The following is a 12,959-nucleotide window of genomic DNA, read 5'->3' as shown; positions in this document are numbered from 1 at the left end:
TTTCTCTGCACTTCAGACTCTAAAATATGCCTTCTTTCCACTCCAAAGGCTTTCCTATTGCTCCACGCACTCCTGGGTAACACTGACAGATGCACAAAATGTATTTGTCAGTGTTTAAGCACGTTCCACTTTTACTGTTGCTTCAACTTTGGTCTCTTTCCTTAGCACTTTTACAGAAGTCTCTGTTTTGGGTACCTATTTTACTTTACAGCAGTTCAGTTTCAGGAACACTCTCCTTCTTTCATGTACTTTTGATTTTTTGCAATGTTTTTAGGACAACTACTGCACTCCTGCTAGGTTTCTTAAACAGAGATGTATTCTTTAACAGAACTCTAGTTTAATTAAATTCTGTCAGGAAGCAAAGCAGGAAGTGTGGTATCTTTGGATCCAGAAGACGTTTCTGCACAGGTGCTCTCAGCTTGGACCTAACAATACTCTCAGTAATCTGTGGGATTGCCAATCTGTGGCAGGTTTTGTGTGTTCTCACGTTTTCCAGAGTTGCTGCTAGTGGCTTTCTCAGCTTAAGATGAAACAACGTTTCTCCTAGTTCACGCAGGTCCTCTGCTTTCTGGCCAATTAAGAACAGAAAACTGCCTGCTGAACAGGTGATATTGAGGCTTCATCTACCAGATTTCGAGGAAACGTCATTTTTCTTCCCTCTGGTATCACAGATTCATTCATCCAAAGCATTAAAAAAAAAGGGCGATCTAAAAAATGTTTTTCTTTGGCTTTGCTTTCCAAACTCATTTTTATCTATATGGAAGAAGGTTAGACAGATGTTTTTATCTACATTGAAGCATGTCAGAAAGGCCCTCATTTATTCTAAATTGCAGCTGACACTCTGGTATCATCAGATGACTCTGGGCACTGTAGCTATTGAAATATTTCCTCAGGAGATACTACTTGACTTGGCAACACTATTACTGCCCCGCTGTCAGGCAAACAGATGCTTAGAAAAAGCACCACAGCATTCATACGTTATTTAGGAGTCTCCTATGCCACAGTGTGACTTCTAAAAAATGGAATTTATTCTGGAGTTTTTTTAAGCTTCTTTGGTGCCTTCCACGAGCTTTTGTACTGAGGTCACAGAGGGGCAGAGCTCAGTGGAAACCCTTCTTCTTCGATGCTAGGACTCCATCCTGTCTCTTTCATAACACCTTCCTTTTCGGACTTTTCTAACTCTGGCAACCTTTCACAAGTCATAGTTTTCCTCTGAAATATTATTTATGTTTTGATCTTTTCAAAAGCTCAGAACGTTACTGAAAAAGTACTGTCAGGCACTTCTGAATTAGAGCTACTTTTTTCCCTGGGGGTAGAAACCCTATTATTTTCACACATATTTAAGCCAAAAAAAAAAAAAAAAAACCCAAACAAGAGCAACAGAAAACCTTTTTTGCTTTTTACTTTTCTTTCGAAAAAGAAAACTAACGTAACCCTCCCTTCCCCACCCTGGCCACGCTCTAGTGACCATTTCTGAGCCTCCTGCCTAAGGAACTCTTAGGCTGCCACGAATGCAACCACTGCCTCCAGCAGAAAGATGCCTCCTGTCAAAGCAAACACTTCCACCCTAAAACAGACTGCATTGTTTGGATGGAAGCATGCTCCCTTTCGGGCGAAGTAGTTTACTGTGATCGGTACCCATTAAGCTATCAAAATAAGAATGGAACCAGTGGGGATTTACTAACATCCAAAGGAAAGCATTCAAGACACCCCTGGCAGACCCTTCTCTAGTCTCCTGGGAAAAAGTTACCCCACTGCGACAAGGTGTGAACAAACCCTTTTGGGCACAGGCAGAGCTTCACCAACACCACCTGTGGCTCTGCAATGACTAAGAAGAGTACAGGGAGAGCCAACTCTTCCTAATGCTGATAAAAAAGCCTGGGTTGGGGTGCACAGTAGCAGAAGTCCATTGAAGGAGGCAAAAGCTACCTCTGAATGCTTCAGAAACTATTTAGCTGAGTTATGTGACATGTAAAGTACCTCTCTACTTTTGTTTCAAATTAAGGGCCTTTCCAGGAAGCAAATAACAACTTGATATACCTAAGCAGCGAGTCTCAACTTTTTTTCACTTGCAGATTCCCCTAGATTTTCTGGTATATGTGTGAAGACCAGTATAGCAAATGTAGACCTGCTGAAGAAGAGCTTGATTCTTTTAAATTACTTCTCATGAACTCTTAAAAGAGAAATTCATGAGTATTCAAGGATCACAAAGTGAATACTGCTGTCCAAAACAAAATTACCTGTAAAGCAATGTAATCATTCTAATCACTGGTCATAAAATTTGGGTATACAGAAATTACAGAGCTCAGTTCTGTTTCTAACTCACCTGAACTAAAAATTCTCTGACTTGCATAGGAATCAAGGGCAGAATGACTGAACTTGATGTGAAATTAGCTGCTGGTAGGCTAATGCTTTCATTTAGACTTTCTGTGAATACTTAAAGCAAATCCTCCACTGCTCCACATATTCATACTTTTTTATTAAAATGTTGTGTCTATCCAAAGCTGGATGTTGTCCTTCAAGAGAAGAGTACTCCAGCAGAGCTTCAGAATTTATTTCTGTGATTCAGAAAGCACTTTCAGGCAGCTCATTGCTGTATGAAAACACAACCAAGAACTGTTCAAAAAACATCTGGAGTCTGATGCAGATATACAAGATAGGAAGGGGCACTGCAAGATATCTTTGAACTTTGCTAAAAGATTACTCAGGAACTTCCTAAGAATCACAGTCTCTTCTCCATCTAGGGTCCTTGTCCAGCTTCAGAGCTGCGAAACAGGTAGACTCAGACCTTCATCACTACAGGGCAACACAATTGGCTACTTTTAGAAAAAGAAGCGTAATGCAAGATTTTACTTTTGGGACTTTGTTTTATTGCCTGACAGAACCCCTCCTGGGAGGCCTAATAATGTCTTGAATCTTGTGTGTTTACACCTGTTTGATTACTAGTCAGATTTGGTTTCTTTAAGTTGTTCTCAAAGTTCACACTTAATCATCACAGGGTGGAGACTATCTGCTCTCTTAAAAGTATGTCATGAAAGAGAAGGAATGAACTGAAATAGATGCAAGTGAGAACCGAAAAAGATACAAGTGAAGAGAATTACTAGCACTCACAGGGTAAAAACTAAAACTTCTAACTGAGATATGATACACAGAAGCTATTACTGCAGCTCAGACAGAGCTGTGAAATGAACTTACAAAGTCACCGAGAACATGTGAGAAATAAAATAAAAATGCTATCAGTATATTTGCAAGGAGAATCACCAAAAATAACTGTAACTCTCTATCCAATGTCCTGGATATTTTCAGGTTCAATGATGCAGTGATATTAAGTATCTCAGCACAGCATGTTTCCAAATGGAATATATTCCTCTTTTCACAGGAGACTAAGGTTGTAATCTAGAGGCTGCTATGACAAAACAGTTATGGACAAGGCAAAACAGTTAAGCTAAGGCACATCAAACTTCCATCAGGCTTTCACTAAAAGTGACTGTAAAATCTTCTTTCAAGGTTCTCCATTTTCTTATTTTTCTGGTGATACTGTAGATTCTCACTACCGTGAGAACAGAGATAGCTTGGCTTCATTCAGAAGGTCAGGCCCTGAACTTGGATACAGACATAGTCCATAGCTTTGCTTGTTTGTCATTCCGTAGGATTTTTTTCCTTTTTTTTTTTCCTTTTTTTTTTTTTTTGCATACACTCCAGTGAACAAGACATCTCTCTGAACTCAATTGCCATCAGTTCTAGGAAGAAGTCACTATTATCAAACAGAAGATGGAAGAAAAGTAAAACCTCCTCCTCAAAAGTAAGAGATATCCCAGCAGAAATTGAACATTGTTCCACCGGAGTAGAAGTTACAAAGCCATCATAGGACTAGAACAAAATGCCTGGCTCCTTTTTAGAGCTATTCAGGGCCACATTTCTTTGGAAATTGGCAACAAACAACATTTTGCTTTTAGTAGTGTGAAGACTCAAAAGATCTGTTTGACTTCTGCTTCCATAAAGCATTTGACAACTTTTTTTTTTCCAACTAGCTGTTACAGCCTGACATTTCCAAAGTTACTAGGAGGGTGTAGACTGCTTTGTGCAGCTTTGCCTGTCTCAGCCTTAGTTCCTTGTCTGTATTTGTATGTTTTAGACTATTACCTCAGTTTTTCAGACGGGAATATTAGCAATCACACACCTTTAAGTGATCAACAAAACAAGAACAATTGCATCCCATTTTACTTAATTTGTTTCACTGAAACACACTGTTCTGTCTCCAGGACTGCTAGAACCTGTTGCTGAATGGAAGTCTCAATGAACTCATTGTGAGTTAGAACAGCAAATTTAGGCAGGTTCCTCCTTCAGATCAAGGTCATCTGTCACCCGAAACACAGTCTGCAGCATCCTGCTCTATTCAAGGTAGAAGATTCTAACAGGAAGAAAAATAGCCTGCTTTCCCTGCTCCCAGAATAGGCAAGTTGCTACAAAGCTGATAAAGACTTTTCAGTGCCACTTCCTAGAGTCTATAAAAACTGTGCCAAGTTACTTTACTCTTTGAAATGTTCTCGGTATGAGGAAATAGCAAGGCTAACACTCTGCTGCAAAGGCAACGTAACTGACACTGGCTCATCTCCTGCTGGCAATTACACTCGGCAACAGTTCATACTCAGCGAAGTATGGAAGAAAGGACAAGCATATTTTTTTTGAAAGGAAGATGTGATACTAGCTCACATAGCAACACTGCCAACATTAAGGATCAATTTCTTAAGTAAAGTCTGTATAATGGCTTTCTAATTAGGAGGCAACCCAAAGGGAGGCTTCTCCAACAACAGCATCCTACAGCAATGGAGCCAGCTCTTCCCAACCAGCTTTTGTGAGGAGGTATGTATCAGAAAAGCAGATTACACAACAAAAAGCTCCCAATACCATTTAGCATGAATCAAGAGCTTTCACAGATGAAGTCTGTGTACTCACCTCACACCATCCTCTATCCTCAGCACAAGCAGCACAGCCCAGCCAGCAAAAGTTCACCCCTAATTGCATCAGGCAATGGATCAAGCAGTCTTCTAATGGGTGGGAATCCCTTCTAGCCAGCAAACGACCACTTGGATTAACCACATGCTTCACCTCTCGCATACAGCATGAGAGCGTTTCAGAAATGCTACTACAGAGAGCAGAGCCCTCCCCTCCCCTCCCCTCCCACAGAGGAAGCCTGGTGGCAGCATCTGGACGGGTGCGATGCTCTTGACGAGGCCCCTGTCGCGCGCCAGGCACAGAGAGGATGCACCTGGCCTCTGCGCGTTCTGGGCCAGCAGGCTGTATTTCCCGAGCTCTTGCATCACAAGCTGCCAAGCTGGGAAAAATATGTTGTAATCAGGTTCGTTTTCTTACTTTGTGCCATCCTCTGCATTACATCAGTTGTTACACTTATGAATGATCCAACGTAATTTTCACTACCAGCAATCAGTTGGCACGTGCACGGGTACCAATCGAGGCAGAGGAGGATGGAGAGGCACGGCCTTCCTCACCAACCCCAGTCCAGCCGCAAGGCTGGCAACGCAAGCGTGCCCTGTGCCATGCCAGGGCCCCTCTTCAGCTCTTGGCCACCTGGTGCCGAGCAGCTCCTGCACGAAGGGGCGTGCCTGCAGCAGGGTGGCTGCGAAGCCCTCCTCTTTGTACGCCTGTTCTCTTGGGCTCTGTGCCTCCTCAGTGCAGTATGTAGGTTCAGATGTTTCCAACGCCTAGATACGGCTCAGGATAGTGTGGCTGCCCTCCATCTGTCAGATGGGCTCAGCACTCAAGTGACTTCATGGGTTTGCTACAGATCCAGACACAAAGCCACAAGAAGCTGCCTGCATTTGACCACACTTGGGTCTCGGGAGTCAAAGGCAATCAGATCCATGCTAGCAACATCTCTCCTTCAGTATACCACTGCTTTCAAGGGAATAGAGTTGCACCCCTTGCAGAGAAGAGCTCCACTGGATTTTAGTTCACTCTCCCCTTATGAGACTTTTTTTCTGCACTTCTGCATGTAAAAGTGCATACTGGGCTAACCAGATCTGTGTTATTTTCACTGGATGAAGACAGACAAAGAAGCTGAGCTCACCTAAGCAGTGTACGACATCTTACCAATAGCACATTAGACCTGAGGACAGAATATTGGCTTAATACTTCCCTTGCCATCTACCTTGTTCATACTCAGACTCCTGCATCAATGATAGCCTCCGAGTCAGAATTGCTCCGATGAGCTTTCTTCCTCTTGACGCTAGTTTAATGCGGACATCATTCTCGTAAATTTATGAGATGTTCCACTGATTCAAAACATAGCTAATCCCATTATCTAATTTACAAAAATAATCTTTACTTAAACAACCTGCTATTTGCTTTACTAACTTTTGAGGAAAATACTATGGAATTCATATGTATTCTTTGAAATGCAGTAAAATTTAACTTTTTGTCTCAGAGAGAGACTGCATTAATGTCACTCACTTTAATTACATTCCTTATATTTCAAATGTTGGAGATATTCACCTTGTCAGAACCTTGGTTTTGTTTTTACATAGAGTGAATTAGTTATCCTGATTCAGGTTAGCAAATTTGGGCTGAGTTTCCCAGAGTAGGAGCTTATCCACAGATACCTGCTTAGTATACCTATCAGCTCGCTTTTCTGTATTCTTTCCAAATGAAACCCTGAAAAGGATATTTCAGTTCAAATTTTGCTCTACTATATTTTTCAAGAGCATTGAAAAAACATCTGCACTTGCAGCTGATTTCTAAACTCAGTTTTCCTGTCTAAATGAAGAAATAAACTCTTCAGGCAACTCTACCAAAAAAAGAAAAAAAAAGAAAAAGAAAAATCAGTTTCTAAAAAAATACTGAGACATCATTTTAAACTGAGATTAATTCCTCTGAAATTTGTAGAGTCACTTTTGGAATCTGAATTAGTATTATTAAAAACAGAACTTCACACTTGGTGGTCAGCACACATTTTAGCTTTTTAGATCTGGCATCCTACAGGTCTAATTCTCTCTCACTTACACTGGGTTTAGCTAAGAGAAACTGCACTGACTTCTACAGGTTCTGTGCTAAGGTCTCAAAACTGTGGGGCTTTTTACCTCTTTTTTTTTTTAATCCCCTTGCTTACTTCATTATCTTAACCAAGCAGGGAAAAAAAAATAGAGAGAGAGAGAAAGGCTATCCAGGAGGGTGTGGGAAGGATAGCTGTGGGTCGTGCATGATATGATGACTCCCAGTCATTTAACTCATTTCACCCAATCTGCTGCTTAAGATAAGGATTTTAAAGTATTTTTTAAAATAGTTAGACTATATCTTTGGACCTGATAATATTAAAATATTTATGTAATTCTATGCTTTTCTCCCTTGTACATATTTTGTTCCAACTTCTCCTGCAATTATTGCCCACATTTTCTGCAGCTTCCTCCAACCACAATTGTGATTCCTGCCAAATTCAACTCCATCCCTAGCCTAGTGGCTGTTTCACTACTGTGGCTAGATTTATGCGCTACAGTGCCACAAGTTCTACTGCTTTACAAAAGCATTCAGGACCTCCCAGCTTACCTCTATGGAGCACCAGTACTGGAAGATTCCTTGCACCGCCTCCATGAATTTTGAAAGGAAGAGCTGCTATGCATATTAGGTTTTGTGCATTTGGGACATCCAGCATCCCTCATCTGTTCTGAAGAATACTATCCCAAAGTAAATTAGGACAAAACTGGAGAAAAGTCATGGTATTCCTAGCTGTTCAGATTAATACATCCCAACATCAGCTAGCTACAAACTGAGTGATAGTGAAACTGCACAGAGCAGTACTCTGTATCCTACCTCTGCATATCAGTTATTTAGGCTCTAATATTTGTTCAGTTTGCAATTGTTCTGGTATCTGGTACAACGGGAAGGCTGCAGCATCTTACATATCTTGGACTGTCCTTAGAACTCTAGGATCCCACAGGGTCTCAAATATTTTCCCCTTTCTTTCCTTCTTTCTACAAAGACATGCTTACAGAAGTGGTCACTTAGTCATTGCACGCACACAGACAGGAAGTTACAACCTAATTTTAACTTTGGAATGTGAAGACAAGCTACACAATTTTATTTTATTTTTCTGAGGCAGATGATATTGTGTGTCAAACATTATGAACGTTTATCCATTATCCTTTCTTACAGCAAATCCTGGATTCACCTCTTTCGATGCGGGAGCGTACAAGCTCCTTCATACTTCTGGCAGTTGCAGTGCAAAGTTTCCTCATTGCCGACAGGCAATGCAGAAGTCGGTGGCCAAGCGTTTTCAGCCATAATGCAAAAAGACTATTTTCTGCTCTCAGTCCTTCTGCTTAATTCTATGCCTCCACAGTACTCTTTATGTTGTAAAATGAAAAGCATAAAACCACACTACACTGCACCAACTATGTAACCTTGCTGCTGAAACCTAAAATTACAGAAGGAAAACACAAAGCTTAACCACCAACTTTGCAATCAACATATTTTTACTATGCCCAAAATAAATACTAATAATTGTGTAATGTACTATACTGCATACCAGAACAGGGTCTGATCCAGCAAAATTTAAGATGTTTTTACTCATGAGAATAAACAAGAGGATTAATCAAATTAAACTACAAATATTGGGAAAAAATGTTTCACTGTAAAAGTGTTTCTATAAATGCCAGTTGACACATCAGGTGAGCTACTTTCATTTCCTCCTCCAAGATTTTCTTACTTTGTCAAATGCAAGCAAGACTACTGTTAAATTTTGATTATAAAACCTGTTTTCCTGTAATAAAATACTATTTTTTCCCTAAGTGAAAAATTAAGAATCTGATCGTGCAGTTCCTTGCAAGGTGAGAAGTGTTCATTCTTATGACTGGACATTACTATTCATACTCACAAACACCTGCGAGACCAGCTTCAGATTTTAAAAAGGACCAGTTGAGCTAGAACTAAAGAAATGGGTACCTTGAACAGTACAAGGATTCGAGCCCCAGTGCAAGTAACTCACTTAAGTACATTTTTACCTTTAAGTACAAAAGCAGTCACTTTATATAGCTCATTTGAATGGTCTGTTTGTAACTATTACTCACATTCAGAGACATGCGCCGTAGTCTTTGTAATTACAATAGAAAAGCAGACAAGTTCCTCTTTTCAGCTGTGTTATTCTGGAACTAGACACGCTCAACTGAAAGCAGACTTTGGCCCAGCCAGTCTCATACCACAGACCTCTAGGTACTGACCCAAAAGCCTGTAAAGCCAAAAAAAAGGATAATGCTACCTAATAGCTCCAGTGCATCCAGATGCTAGAGCAAACAGTTTCTTACAGTCACCATATTCAAATTAGCAATACCTCGGACTCACGGATGGCTGCCAAATATTGTATATTAGAAAAGTATTAGGAAGGAAAAAAGAGGTGTAATCTGCAAAAAAAAAAAAAAAAAAAACCAACCAAAAAAAAACCACATTGTGATCCCATGCCCTCTGACGACAACATACATTTCAGAAGCGACTTCTGCTTTCAATGTCCCTGGCAGGGCAGATCCAGAAGAAAGGACAGCAGAGTAAGGAAATGCCCCATACAACTCTTTTTTTGCCATCAGCATCTTTAAAGATGCTTAAACCAATTTATACTTTTACCATCAGTCTTCTGAAATGTTATTTTGTGCTCAACACAACTTTTAAAAAGACACCTGTTAGCTGCTTCTAAAAATAAATTCAGCTTTTGTCTTCTCAAGACTTCAGATCAAATTCTGTTCTTATATCATTATAACCACAACAACATGAAAATGGAAGAGCAGCACAGTTTACCTTTGATTTCACAGTGTTAATATTTTTTTTTAACAGAAACAAAACCAGAACACACTAACTGTATTTCTTCTTGGGATTTTGTAGTTATTTCAACTGAATGTGAAAACTGAAGCAATTATTTGCTGTTCTCTATTTCAGCCATTTTGATCATCCTAACTGATTCTAAACCCCTTAGTCCAAATTATTTTATCTTCACCAAACTATGATCTTTCTCCCCCACAGGAAAACTGTCAGAATATTAAGAACATTCAAACTTCCTTATTTGCGTGTTTATTGTTCAGTGCTCAACAGAGGGATTAAAAAAAAAAAAAAAAAAAAAAAGTCAGTTCCCCTAAGTGGGCTGCCTTAAAGTACTCTATGCTGCTACAATTTACAGCTGCTGATCCCGTAAAAATATATGGATTTAGGCTCTGATACGAGATCTGTACAGGACAGCTGTGCCTATAGATTAGGCTGCAGATTTAACCTAAAGGAGATCTACGTTTCTGTGGATAAAAGTATAAAAGCAGCCCGACAGAAAAGAACATCAACAAAAATTATGAGCGTTTCACTACATTAAAAGGCATATGTTTCCTTTTAAAATGGAAATATTTCCCAATACAGCTTTGGCCAAATGGGGACCCCGTTTGCCACTGGAGTCAGTGCCAGCAGCACCTAAAAAAAAAAGTATCGCTTGACTTTGCCCAAAAATCATCACTTTCAGCTGACCTGGCCAACTACCAGGGGTAGAGGCGCAAACGACGCCCCAGGACAGGCCAAGCGAGCAGCAGCGCGCCAGGCAGCAGGCCCACAGCATCCAACCGACTGCTGCGCTTGTCGTGACACTACTGCCGTTTTCTTGGAAGCAGAATAAGGAAGTCCGATAAGAAAGCAGCGCGTTTTTAAAGATATTTTGTCAAGCTTCAAATCTTTGAACTAGTACAGCGCCGCTCCGAACCGCTACACTCACTTCTTACAAACTTGGCTTTGTTTAAAAACCTATCGCCACAGTAACCTATTAAGACGGAATTCAACCCGACTGTCTTACGGAAACGTTGCGCCTAAGCCACCCCAGCGCTGGGCGCCTCGTACTCATGTCCGAAAGCCCCGCAACGCAAACGCCTTCACGCCGCTTCCCGGCCGGGCTGCTGCCCCCTCGCACCAGCGCCGCCGGGCTGGCGGCTCTGCCCCCTCGCTCCCGTTCCGGCGCCGCACGCCCCCTCCCCCGCCCAGCACCGCACCTGCCCGACTTCCAGCCGCCCAGCGCCGCCGCCTTGCCGCCGCCTTCCCGCCCGGCGCCGCCCTGCCGCCCCCTCCCGCCCGCACCTCCACGGCGGCCGGCAGTAACGGTCCGCGCCGCCGCCGCCGCCCGGCCATAACGGCCCGCGGGGGCCTCAGGGGGCGCCGCCGCCGGCGGGGCGGCAGGGAGACCCGGCGCCGCTACTCACCGCTGCCGCAGGCCGCCTGGCGGGGCGCCCCCGCCGCCCGGCGGCTCCTACCTGCGGGGGGTGGCGGGGCGGCGGGAGCCGGGGCGGAGCGGGGAGGCGCGGCGCGGCGCAGCGGGCGCCCCGCGGAGGCTGCTCTCAGGCGGCACCGCCGGGCCGGGCCGCGGTTCCGGCGGGAGCGGGCTGGACCCGCGCTCAGGGCCGCTGGAGCCGCCGCTTCCTCGTTTTCTGGTGCCTCTGCGGCTACTTCCTCCAGGCGGGTGTCAGCGCGCACACACCCTCCTCCGCGCCGGGGGCACCGCCTGCCCCTGCCCCGCGCCCGCCGCGGGCCCGCATCGCCTCGGCCTGCGTGCACCGAGGCAGCAGCAGCAGCCGCCTCCCCGCGACCCCCGGGACGCGGGTCTCCCCGGCGGCCGCGGCACCTCGCGGGCGGCCGCCTCGCTGAAACGGCCCCGCTGCCGCTCCGTCCCGCTCGTGTGTGGGAGATGGAAGCGCGTGGAAGGGAGTTTCCTCCCGAGGAGGAGAAGCGCCCTTTCCCTGCCTATTGCAGCTTCGCGTGCGTGATTCGGTGGGAGCGCAGCTCTTGGGAGTGGAGAGCACTTGCCCTTTGGAGCAACACAGGGGCCTGCTTCAGCGCAGTATCTGCCCTTCCTCTTGTATTTCACTCAAAAATATATTCAATCAAAAATGCCTGTGTTTCCAGTCTTGCAGGAACTCCAGGCCTGGAGGCGGCTCCAGCGTGCCCAGCCCCAGGAAGGCACAGAGCTGACAGAAGTCCCTCTCCCAAGACCTCCCGAGCACCCTGGGGGACGGGGAATTGATTCCCACCATGGACGACACCTCGCAACCCAAAGGCGGCAAGTGTCCTTCGCCAGCAACTCTCCAGGGACAAACTGCTCACCTCGCCTTACCGTGGGGAAACAAGGGGCCGACGAGTGACACCAGCAGCCTCACATCTTACGGTGCAGAAACAAGGGGCCGGCGAGTGACACCAGCAGTCTCGGCAGGCCCGGGAATGAGCGCCCAGCTGCCAAGTCCCCTTCAGCCATGGCGGTGTCATACAACACCCGCCACGGTCCGGTGGTGGCCAGTGCTGGTGGGAGGTAAAGCCCACTTCCTCCTTCCCCTTCACAGATCAGTGCTTACACTAACGTGGGGGTACAGGCATGACGTTCTGTTGAGAAACACCGGCTCTCTTTCCTCATTGCAAAATGGACAAAAAACGCTTATAAATAATACACCTGCCAAAGTTCAAAATCCTCATATTTCATAACAGTGAAAAAGGTCTCTGCTTTTGGTCTGTCTCAGTAGCAATGCAACTTTTGGTAACTGCTGTAGCATAGATCCATTTCTCATTGGCACTGCCTACGTGGTACAAAGAAAAGACAGAATTAAGAAAAACTGATTACAGAAATGTATTTTGGTGGCACAATTTTTCCCAATGTCTAAGTGTGAACAGAGCATAATCTGTAGAAAATGGCTTTTGAAAATCATAATTTGACTGTGAACTGCTTTTTAAGTAGAAGTTGCATCTTAAACTGGTAAAAAAATCACTGGTACTACATGGCCTTAAAATCAAGTAAGGTGGATAAATACTTCTGGCTGGTGTCCAGAGCTTACTTTCTTTTTTTATTTCATGTGAGATTTAATGGAGTTCTGCTAGGCAGATTTTTGGTGAGGGTCTTGGAACAATGAGATATTCTTATATCTATGAACATACTGAAGCCTTTCTATTCC

General features: G+C 43.9%; 1 protein-coding gene across 7 annotated transcripts in view; it reads right to left on the bottom strand.

Moving 5' to 3' along the window:
- LOC135324157 (tyrosine-protein kinase SYK) overlaps positions 1–12,152 on the bottom strand; it is a 56,586-nt gene extending 44,434 nt beyond the window's left edge. For 3 of the 7 annotated variants that reach the window (XM_064499755.1, XM_064499761.1, XM_064499762.1), the window contains exon 1: positions 9,081–9,209. The gene's annotated coding sequence lies outside the window, so the exon portion shown is untranslated. Of the gene's footprint in view, positions 1–4,956; positions 5,108–9,080; positions 9,210–11,018; positions 11,037–11,225; positions 11,348–12,133 lie in introns of those variants that run through there. The other 4 variants (XM_064499760.1, XM_064499756.1, XM_064499758.1 and 1 more) reach the window with 4 other exon arrangements.
- Between the last annotated feature and the right edge of the window lie 807 nt (positions 12,153–12,959).

This window comes from Dromaius novaehollandiae, chromosome W (genome assembly GCF_036370855.1).
Source record: "Dromaius novaehollandiae isolate bDroNov1 chromosome W, bDroNov1.hap1, whole genome shotgun sequence".
In the NCBI taxonomy this organism is placed as follows: Eukaryota; Metazoa; Chordata; class Aves; order Casuariiformes; family Dromaiidae; genus Dromaius; species Dromaius novaehollandiae.
The sequence above is the reverse complement of the archived record's forward strand: the minus strand, read 5'-3'. Positions and strand labels throughout refer to the sequence as shown.